The sequence below is a fragment of the Lepus europaeus genome, chromosome X, assembly GCF_033115175.1.
Source record: "Lepus europaeus isolate LE1 chromosome X, mLepTim1.pri, whole genome shotgun sequence".
In the NCBI taxonomy this organism is placed as follows: Eukaryota; Metazoa; Chordata; class Mammalia; order Lagomorpha; family Leporidae; genus Lepus; species Lepus europaeus.
Window position 1 is genome coordinate 94,003,320 of NC_084850.1, and position 12,066 is coordinate 94,015,385.

Genomic DNA, 12,066 nt, shown 5'->3' on the forward strand with positions numbered 1-12,066 from the left:
TTAAAAATTAACACGAAGAGGAACAATAGAAAATCTAAAAAAATATAAAAATTGAACAGTATGCTCCTGAATGAGCAATGGAAATTTAGAAATTAAAAATGATATCAAAATATTTATTTATTTATTTGAGAGGCAGAGTTACAGACAGGGAGAGAGAGAGAGAGAGAGAGAGATCCAGAAAAAAAATTCCCATCTTTTTGACTAACTCTCAAAATAGCTGTGAAGTCCTGATCATGAGCCAAACTCAGGAGCAGTGATCTCAATCCAGACCTCACATGGGGATACAGGTATCCAACTACTTGAACTATCATTTCTCAGGGTGCACATTAGCAAGAATTTCTAATCAAGAGCAAATGAAGGATTCAAATATAGGCAATCCAGGTGTCCCGGCCTGCACGCTAAGGCTAAGGCAAACACTCAGCTCTTAACTTCTAAATATAACTTCTTCATAGTAAGTACATTTAAAATTTCATTTATTGATATATTTAGCAATTGTTTACATTCAAAAAGGGTTTTGTACATTTCTATAGTCAGAGCTTCAACTAAGTTATTCATGATACTAATTTTTCTGATTAATAACCTGAATCTCAGAAAGAAAACTTAGGGACCAGTGTTGTGGCACAGCAGGTTAAGCTGCTGCCTGTGATTCCAGCATCCCATATGAGCATGGTTTAGAGTCACAACTTCGCCACTTTGGACCTAGCTACCTGCGATCCCATCTGGGAAAGCAGCAGAAGATGACCCAAGTGCTTGGGCCCCTGCCAACAAACGTGGGCATCTTGGGTGGAATTCCAGGCTCCTGGCTTCTGCCTGGCCAAGCCCTGGCCAAATGGCCAGTAGGAGAGGATGACAGGTTTAATACTGCTATCCTTAGAAAGACTTGCTTGAAATATCAGATCTTTGTTGAAATACAAGAACCTGCATTTAGGGAGGGTTCCCAAATTTAACTGGTAAGAATGGATCAGGTTGTACTTATGGTTAAAATTTACTTTAGCAAAAGATTAAAAATTAATCAGCAAAGGTAAATGGTAAATCAGGTAAAGTTTATAAGAAATCAGGCATGAACTTCCAAGAATCTTGTCTCACTGAAGTAAAACAGAACATTTTTAATTCCTCCAGGATTTAATTGCTACAATCTTATGAAACATTGTCTCTCAGGAAAACTACTTAGACATTCACTCAAAAATTTTTATTAGGAAACAATCATGTATGTATTCACTGTTTAATCATGTGCCCAAATTCCAGACTTCCAGATGTAAACCAAATTTTGAGTTTACACCACATTGTATGATTCCGATGCAATCAGCCATTCTTTGTCCCATGAGTTCTCCTTTTGAATCTCCGAAACTTGGGGTGGTATTTGAGATCCCCAACACAGCCAGTGTTTCACAGAGCCTACACTAGCTATTAATGTATATTTGGATGACGTAAAATATAAGAGTTACTTCACTAGGTAATTTTGCCAGACCTACAGGATTTTCTCATTCCTGACAGTGTTTTCCAAGGATACCTACAGGGTCATTTGGTCATAAGCAACATAATTACTTATTTATTTGACAGATAGTTAGACAGTGAGAGAGAGAGAGACAGAGAGAAAGGTCTTCCTTCCATTGGTTCACCCCCCAAATGGACGCTATGGCTGGCGCGCTGCGCCAATCCAAAGCCAGGAGCCAGGTGCTTCCTCCTGGTCTCCCATGTGGGTGCAGGCCCAAACACTTGGGCCATTCTCCACTGCCTCCTGGGCCACAGCAGAGAACTGGACTGGAAGAGGAGCAACTGGGACAGAATCCGGCGCCCTGACCGGGACTTGAACCCTGTGCCCATATGGGATGCCAGCACCGCAGGTGGAGGATTAACCAAGTGAACCACTGTGCCAGCCCCAACATAATTACTTATATCTTTCTCCAAATTTTGCTAGTGGTATACTCTCATCTATTCATAACACCTAGTGTCAATGTTAATATTGATGGCTTCTGCAATTATACAATTATGCATTCATGCTTAGTGACAAATATTTCGTTTTCTCTAATACGTGGCAGGTACGTACAGTAACAATATATTGGAATGAATGGGTCATTTTGGGATATGATTGTCATTTTGAGCCCTTGTTTATGCTCATGTGGAACTGTCGTCTGCCTTCTTTTTACTTGATGACTATTGTGGTTAGTGGTTACTTAATTCTGTGACCAGGGGCTGGTGTTGTGGTGTAGTGGGTAAAGCTGCCACCTTCAGTGCCATCATCCCATATGGGCGCCAGTTTGTGTCGAGGCTCCAGCTCTGTATTATGGCCTTGGAAAGCAGTAGAAGATGGCCCAAGTTCCTGGGCCCCTGCACCCCTGTGGTAGATGTGAAGAAGCTCCTGTCTCCTGGCTTTGGATCGGCTTAGCTTTGGCCATTGCTGCCATCCCGAAAATGAACCAGCAGATGGAAGATCTTTCTATCTCTCTCTCTGCCTCTGCCTCTCTGTAACTGTCTTTCAAATGAATAAATAAATCTTTTTTTTTAAAAAAATTGTGACTATAAAACGTGCCAGGGCATTCCAATACAATCCCATCAAGGTGGCATGTGCCAATGCCATCTCACTAGTCCAGGTGATCAATTTCAGTTCACAATTGATCACACTGATAGATCTAAGAGTCAAAGGAGTCACACAAACAAGACTAATGTCTGCTAATACTAACTGATAAAACCAAAAAGGGAGAGAAGGATCCAACATGGGAAGGGGGAGATACAGCAGACTCATAGAATGGCAGATGTCCTAAATAGCACTCTGGCCTCAGAATCAGCCCTTAAGGCATTCGGATCTGGCTGAAGAGCCCATGAGAGTATTGTAGGCATGGAAAGCCAAGACACCATGGAAAAGAAAGAAGAAGAAGAAGAAGAAGAAGAAGAAGAAGAAGAAGAAGAAGAAGAAGAAGAAGAAGAAGAAGAATCATCTCAGCGAGTGTGATTCCAGTGGAAAGAATGAGGCCATCAAGGTAAGAGGTACCTTTCTCTGAAGGGAGGAGAGAACTTCCACTTTGACTATGACCCTGTCAGAATAAGATCAAAGTCGGCGAACACTAAACGCTTCCATAGCCTCAGAAACTCATGACTAGAGCCTAGGGAGATTACTGACGCCATAAACAAGAGTGTTAAATTGTTAAATCAACATCAAGAGTCACTGTGTACTTACGTCCCATGTGGGATCTGTCCTTAATGGGTTGTCCAATGTGAAGTGATGCTATAACTAGTACTGAAACAGTATTTTTACACTTTGTGCTTATGTGTGGGTGCAAACTGATGAAATCTTTACTTAGTATATACTGAATCGATCTCATTATATAAAGATAATTGAAAATGAAAAAAAAAACCTTGGTGTTAAGTTGGAAATTGCATAGAAAACTAATCAATTTTTTAAAAAAATATCATGCAGGATCTCTGTCATTAATGTGCTGTACACTGTTATTTAATGCTATAACTAGTACTCCAACAGTATTTTTTCACTTTGTGTTGCTATGTGAGGGCAAACTGTTGAAATCTTTATATATACTAAACTGATTTTCTGTATATAAAGAGAATTGAAAATGAATCTTGATGTGAATGGAAGGGGAGAGTGAGTGGGAAAGGGGAGGGTTGCGGGTGGGAGGGAAGTTATGGGGGGGAAGCTATTGTATTCCATAAGCTGTACTTTGGAAATTTATATTCATTAAATAAAAGATTAAAAAATTGTGACTATAGAGTGGATTAAAATTATGGATTTGCAAAAACTGATGAAGAGGGGAGAGGGAGGGAGGAGGACTGGGAGGCATCAGGGGGTGAGGGAAGTGTAATTGTCTTCTTGGAAATTGGAACTGTACCTGTGGATTGCATGGAATCTGTTCTCTTTGTATTAATAATAATTTCAAAATTATGGTTTCTTGTATTCCTTTTTAAAAAGGACTTATTTGTTTTATTTTAAAGGCAGATTGATGAGGTTAATAGAGAGAGAGAGAGAGAGAGAGAGAGAGAAATATATTCCATCCTATAATTCACTCCCCAAGTAGCCACAATGGATTCCATCCTATAGTTCACTCCCCAAGTAGCCACAATGGCCAGGCTGATAGCACACCAAGGCTAGGAGCCTATAATTCCTCCCAGGTCTTCCACATAAATGGCAGGGACACAAGTACTTGGCCATTATTCAGAACCATACGGGTGTATTACCAGGATGTTAGGTCAGAAGCAGAGTAGCTGGGACTCTCTTCAGAACTCCAGAATGGAATTCAAGTATCCGAAACAGCAGCTTAATCTCTTGTGCCACAAAGCTCACTCCTCTGGAACACTTTCTTCTGTTGCCAAGACTTTGATATATAACAATGGTAATGAATTAAGTCCATTTTTACTTGAATTCTCATCAGAAAAGCCCTTATATCATAGTATTAATTTGAGGCTAATAGTATGCTTCTAAACTTATTTGGGGGGGGTCATTGATCAATGGCCTTAAGAACATTATTGGATCCTTTATTCTATCCTCTTATCAGGCAGAGTCTTTACATGTTCTAACATACTTTTTAATCCTCAAATCCTAAATTAACAATCTTGGAACTTTTACAAATTGAATATTCAAAATTTGAAAAAAGCCTGTGAATTAAAGCAGGATTGCACAGGGCAATTTAAAAATCTTTGATATTCTACAAAAGGCTGCCTAATCATTCAACAGATATGACTGCCGCATCTTCTTGAAGTACCTTACTCAGTGTCACATAGAAGCAAATGGATGATGATAGCAATACAAAAATGATTGTCACATTCTATATCTTCCCCAAAATAAATGGAGATCAATGCTCTACAACGTATGTATAAAAATATAAATAATTAGGTAATATTTACTCATTTGAGTATTTCTCTGAGCCTTCAAAATCAATAAACCAATTCAGTTCTTTATGGTTTACTCTAATTAATGTTTCATTTCTCACTATTTTTTTCTGGATGAACTAAGTTCTATTCTCAGTAAATGTTAACCATCATCATTAGGAGATTTCAAATGATCGATGCACCGATTTCCCTAGAAAGATTAAAGGAAATCACAGAAACATATCTGTCTCTCTCTCTCCCTCTCCCCCTTTCTCTCTCTCTCTCTCTCTCTCTTTCTCTCTCCCTCTCTCTCTCTCTCTCTCTCTCTCTCTCTCTTTCCTCCCTCCCTCCCTCCCTCCCTCCCTTCCAAATGAATAAAATAAGTCCTAAACAAATGCGGCCAGCATTTTGGTGCAATGGGTTAAGCCACTGCTTGCCATGCCAGCATCCCATATCAAAGCACCAGATTGAGTCCTAGTTGATCTGCTCCTGATCCAGGTCCCTGCTAGTGTGCCTAGGAAATATTGTTATATATCTGGGAAAAATATATGGATATACAAACACATACAGATAAATAACAATACAAATTCTGTAAGTCATAGAGAAAACAAGTCATGTAGCAAACTGAAAGAAAATCACTAAATTATATACTATATAATGTAAAAGCTGGCATTGTTCAAATATTTAATACCATACACTATGGAGTACACAACAGAATAGTTAATTGCAGGTTTTACCTGATGACTGAATTCCTTCTTGTTATATTGTCCCAATTTAAGCCACATTTACACCAGTTTATTCAAAGGAGAGAACCTTCTATTTTGTCTCAACATTAGTTAGTTATTATCGAATTGGTCTGACAAGCAAATTTTCTTTCAGTTCCTTAGAAGTATAGTGTCATTTCAATTTGGAACATGGCGGTTGATTGCAAATGAAAAATAAAAGATGCTAGCAGCATTTACTGTTTGGTTTGACAGATATTTCTTGGAATTATAGTTTTTCTTCACAGATAGAAATAAATGAAAATGAACGGTAAGCATTTGTGATGTTACCATATCCTTTATATTGTGTTCATTGGTCATCTTAATTGTGTTTAAATTAAATAAGCATTTCAAGTCTTAAAAATTAGTGTATTCATACTGATAAGATTATCAGCTTCCTGTATTTTCCGATGACATAAACAGGAAGTTCAGAACAACACTATCCAAATTCATTACCACTTGTTCTTCATCCTTTTCAAAAGTCAGGATTTTATAACCAGTTATTTTGCTGAAGCTTACCTTTCCACTAGAATAAAAATATGCCAAGGTTAATCTGAAGGCAGTATTTCGTATAGATTGTGTACAGGCAGAACCCTCACATAGCTGCCTGAAAGCATTTTGCTTGAAAATTATATAATGGCTGGTAAAGATGACATGTAAAGGAAAGCCAAAGTTGTAACCTGACCATTTCCAATAGTATCTTCCATCCTTGACAATCCTTTTACCACATCTCATGCTATATCCTTCAAGTTCTGTTTCATTGATATGTTGAGGCGCAATTTCCCTGCATTGCTGTGCTCATAGGAAGGAAAGCCATTTTTGTTTGTAAACAGTTGATAACCACTCCGAAGGAATTAGAATATCTCGTTCAAAAACTCTTGTGGAGGCCAGGTCACAGATGATATGCTGAAACCTCAATGTTTTAAATACTGGTCGAAATATTATGCCTTCATTTGTTTCAAGAAAAGTGATGTTATTGACTTGTTCCCTGTACCTGGAAAGCCAGTTGTTAGCAGTAACTAAAAGATGTTTCTGTGAGTGTTTCCACACTGGGTTGAAGCGAAGGAACACCCACTTTTTAAGAATTGTGTATATATCCATTTATTTTTGCATTACTAATAAATTGGGAGAAGAGATGAGAAGATTCATGAGCTCTATATCAATTTTTTTGCAAAGCTTAGCACTTGGCTGTGTCATCAAATTGTGAAGAAGCCATTCAAAACAATTTTTCTTTACAGAATCTAACCCATACGTTTCTGCTGCTGCATAATAACGACACACAGTTTTCGCATTGATTGTTTCTTCCATGGTCTCATCACATTGTTGAATTAAATCCTCTAATTGAAGCAAGTATGCAGCTGCCAGAACTCCTGAAGCCAGGAGCCAGGAGTTTCTTCTGGGTCTCCCACGTGGGTGCAGGGCTCAAGGGCTTGGGCCATATTCCACTACTTTCCCAGGCCATAGCAGAGAGCTGGAAGTGAAGAGGAGCAGCCGGAACTAGAACTGGTGCCCATATGGGATGCATCGCTTCAGGCCAGGTCTAACCCACTGTGCCACTGCACCGGCCCCACAATGATCTATTTTCAGTTGACTTTATACTCATAAGATTAAACTTGCAGTAAGTAAAGGGTTCAACAAAAAGTAAGAAAAAAAAACTGTTCCTCAACAGTAGAGACAAGGGCAGTTAAAATTTTCGTATCTCAAAATGTCAATTTCAGTCTTATAGATTAACTTTTAGGTACTTAATTAGCTACTGCAGATCATGGTATTTGTCTTTTGGGGACTAGCTTATTTCACTAAACATAATTGTTACCACTTGCATCCATTTTGTTTTGAAAGAGGATTTCATTATCTTTTATGGGTGAATAATATTCTATGGTATATATGTACCACATTTTCTTCATTGAGTCTTTGGTTGATGGGCATATAAGTTGAATCCATATCTTAGCTAGGGTGAATTGAGTTGCAATAAACATAGGGGTACAGATAACTCTTCCATTGATGATTTTATTTCTTTTGGGTAAATTCCCAGGAGTGGGATGGATGGGTCATACAACAGATGTATTTTTAGTTTTCTGAGATATCGCCATACTGTCTTCCACACTGGTTGCACACCATCTTACATTCCCACTAGCAGTGGATCAGGGTACCTTTTCCCCCATATCCTCACCAGCATTTTTTGTTTGTTGATTCAGTATGTGAGACATTCTAACTGGGGTGAGGTAAAACCTCATTGTGGCTTTTTTTTTTTACATTCCCCTGATGGCTAGTGATCCTGAGCATTTTTTCATGAATATGTTGGTCATTTGAATTTCCTCTTTTGTGAAGCATGCGTTGAAGTCCCTCTTCAGGTTCTCCTTTCTTTCCATGTAAATTTTAGCATTTTTTTTCATAATTAGATAGCTGTGTCATTGGAATTTTGTTTGGAATCACGTTGAATCTTTAAATTGCTATTTGTAGTATGGACATTGGATGGTATTAATTCTTCCAATCCAAGAATGTGGCAGATTTTTCCATTTTTTGTGACTTCTTCTATTTCTTGTTGAGGGTTTTATACTTTTAATCAAAGAAATCCATCACATCCTTGATTAAGTTTGTTCTAAGGTATTTAGATTTTTGTAGCTCTTGTGAAAAAACTGAACTTACAAGTTCTTTCTCAGCTATGGCATTGCAGGGTACATAAGGGCTATTGATTTTTGCGTGTTGAGTTTATGTCCAGCAACTTTATCATCCTCTTTTATGGTTCCAAAGAATCTCTGTGTGGAGTCTTTGGTCCCCCTATATTCAGAATCATGCCATTGCAAACAAGGATAATTTGACATTCTCCTTTCCAATTTGTACCCTGTTGATTATTTTATGTCTAATATCTTTGGATAAAAATTTGAGGACTACATGGAATAACAATGGTAAAAATTAATGTACTTGTCTGGTTCTGGATCCTGACAGAAATGCTTCCATCTTTCCCCCAATCTATTTTTTTTTATTTTTGCCAGGCAGAGTGGACAGTGAGAGAGAGAGAGACAGAGAAAGGTCTTCCTTTTGCCGTTGGTTCACCCTCCAATGGCTGCCATGGCCAGCGTGCTTTGGCTGGTGCATCACGCTGATCTGAAGCCAGGAGCTAGATGCTTCTCCTGGTCTCCCATGCAGGTGCAGGGCCCAAGGACTTGGGCCATCCTCCACTGCACTCCCGGGCCATAGCAGAGAGCTGGCCTGGAAGAGGGGCAACCGGGACAGAATCCAGCGCCCCAACCGGGACTAGAACCTGGTGTGCCGGCGCCACAAGGCGAAGGATTAGCCTATTGAGCCACGGCGCCGGCCCAACCCATTCTTCATTAGGTTGCATTTTGAATTATCTGTATGTACATTAGATCAACTCTATACCAAGTAAAGATTTCAACAGTTTGCACCCACACAGACACAAAAGGTATGAAGCACAGTTTGAAGACTAGTTTTAACATTAATTCTCATAGTGCAACTTATTAAGGACAAAGGTCCTATATGGGAAGCGAGTGCACAATGACCCTTGTTGATGTAACAATCGACACTCTCATTTAGGACATTAACGATCACCCGAGGCTCTTGTCATGAGCTGCCAAGGCTATGGAAGCCTCTTGAGTCCACAAACTCTGATATTATTTAGACAGGGCCATAATCAAAGTGGAAGTTCTCTACTCCCTTCAGAGAAAGGAACATCATTCATTGATGGCCCCTGATTTCCACCAGGATCTCACTCATGGAGAGCTTTCTTTTAGGTCATTTTTTGCCACACTGTCTTGGCTTTCCATGCTTGAAATGCTCTCATGGGCTCTTTAGCCAGACCTGAAAACTGAATGGCTGATTCTGAGGCCAGAGTACTGTTTAGGGCAGGTGTCATTCTATGAGTCTGCTATGTGATCCCATGTTGGATCATTCTCTCCTTTATAATTCTACCTATTATTATTAGTTAAATTAAACTAATCACTTTATCTAGTAAGTTGGCATTGGTACCTGCCAACTTAAAGGAATCTGGAGTCCTATGGCAAGTTTTTAGCTTTACCCTTAGGGGTAAGTCCAAGGGAATGTGTGCCAAACTGTACATCTCCTCCCTCTTTTATTCTCACTCTTATTTTAAACAGGGATTAATTTTCAAATGGATTTAAACACCTAAGAATAATTCTGTGTTTAGTAGAAACTTCACCCAATGGTATTAAGTAGAAAAAGAAAATACTAAAAGGAATAAAATAGCAAGTTGTTCCTTAAAGTTCCTTAAAGTCTGGAAAAGGACTGATCAAGTCACTGCTTCTCATAGTGTCAGTTTCACTTCTAAAGGTTTCCTTTTAGGTGCTCAGTTAGTTGTCACAGATCAGGGAGAACATATGATGTTTGTCCCTTTGGGACTGGCTTATTTCACTCAGCATGATGTTTTCCAGATTCCTCCATTTTGTTGCAAATGACTGAATTTCAATTTTTTTGTACTGATGTGTAGTATTGCATAGAGCACATATCCTATAATTTCCTTATCCAGTCTTCTGTCGACCGGGCATTTAGGTATATTCCATGTCTTAGCTATTGTGAATTGAGCTGCAATAAGCATAGAGGTGCAGATAGCTCTTTTATTAGCCAATTTAATTTCCCTTGGGTAAATTCCGGTGAGGATAATGGCTGGGTTGTATGATAGGGATATATTCAGATTTCTAATGATCCTTGTAACAGGAATTGGTTTTAGCTCCTTGATCAAATGGTAGTTGGCTGTAGATGTTTGGATTGATTTCTGATACTTCTATTCTGCTCTGTCTATCTATCTATTTCTGTACCAGTACCATGCTCTTTTGATTATAACTGCCCTGTAGTATGTCTTGAAATCTGGTATTGTGATGCCTCTGGTTTCGTTTTATTGTTTCAGATTGCTTTAGATGTTCGAAATCTCCTATGTCTCCATTGGAATTTCAGCATTATTTTTTCTAGCTCTTTGGACCGCCCCCCTAAATAAAGAATCATGTTATCTGCCAAAAGGGATAATATGATTTCATCCTTCCCAATTTGTATCCCTTAGATTTCTTTTTCTTACCTAATGGCTCTGGCTAAACCTTCCAGTACTATATTGAATAGCAATGATGAGAATGGGCATCTCTGTTACCGGATACATTAGAGCCTCCTACATTGCTGAAGGGGTTCAAGGAACTGATGGTTTCCCAGGTTTATTAGTAAGGACATGAGTTGGAAATGGAGCACCTAGAACTTGAACTGGCACCCATAATTGACACCAGTTTTGCAGGTGGCAGATTAACACAATAAACCACAATGCCAATACCTACTTATTTTTCGGATGACACACCACTAACAAAATATCATGCCATTAATTTCCAAATATTTATAGGATGAGAAGAAGGTATATTCTGTTGCTCTTTTGTGAAATAATCTGTGCATTTTGTTTATGTACATTTTCTGAATAGTATGGTTCAATTCTGGTGTATCTGTGTTGAGTTTCACTGTGGATGATCTGTCCATTTATGATTGTGGGGTGTCAAAACCGTGCAATATTATTGAATTTGAGTGTATGTTTCCTTTTAGATATAATAATGTTGGCCTTATCAATCTGGATGGATTTGTGTCAAGTGAATATATGTTTGTGATTATTATATCTTTTTAAAACTTTTTTAGTAAATACAAATTTTTAAAGTACAACTTTTGGATCATAGTGGTTTTCCCCCCATAACCAACATTCCACATGCAAACCATCCCATCTCCTACTCCCTCTCCCATCCCAATCTTCATTAAGATTCGTTTTTAATTATCCTTATATACAGAAGATCAACTTAGTATAGACCAAGTAAAGATTTCAACACTTTGCATGCACCCATACAGAAACACAAAGTATAAAGTACTGTTTGAATACTAGTTTTACCATTAGTTCTCATAGTACAACACATTAAGGACAGAGATCCTACATGGGAGTAAGTGCACAGTGACTTCTGTTGTTGATTTAACAATTGACACTCTTATTCATAACATCAGTAATCACCTGAGGCTCTTGTCATGAGCTGCCAAGGATTTGGAAACCTCATGAGATCATAAACTCCGACCTTATTTAGACAAGGCCATAATCCAAGTGGAAGTTCTCTCCTCCCTTCAGAGATAGGTATTGCCTTCTTTGATGGCCCATTCTTTTTGCTGGGATCTCACTCACAGAGATCTTTCTTTTAGGTCATTTTTTTGCCAAAGTCTCCTGGCTTTCCATGCCTGAGAAATTCTCCTGGGCTTTTAAGCCAGATCCAAATGCCTTAAGGGCTAAGAGGCCAGAGTGCTGTTTAGGGCATCTGGCATGCTATGAGTCTGCTGTGAATCCCACTTCCCATGTTGGATCGTTCTCTCCTTTTTAATTCTATCAGTTATTATTAGCAGACACTTGTATTGTTTATGCAATCCCTGTTACAGTTAACCCTATATTTATTATCAATTATGAAATTAAATGGATCATTTTAACTAGTAAGACAGCATTGGTGCATGCCAA

At 38.6% G+C, this 12,066-nt stretch overlaps 1 pseudogene; it reads right to left on the reverse strand.

Annotated features, from left to right (window-relative positions):
• Positions 1-5,966: 5,966 nt before the first annotated feature.
• The window catches only part of LOC133752770 (germ cell-less protein-like 1), a 33,070-nt pseudogene continuing 26,970 nt past the window's right edge, over positions 5,967-12,066 (reverse strand).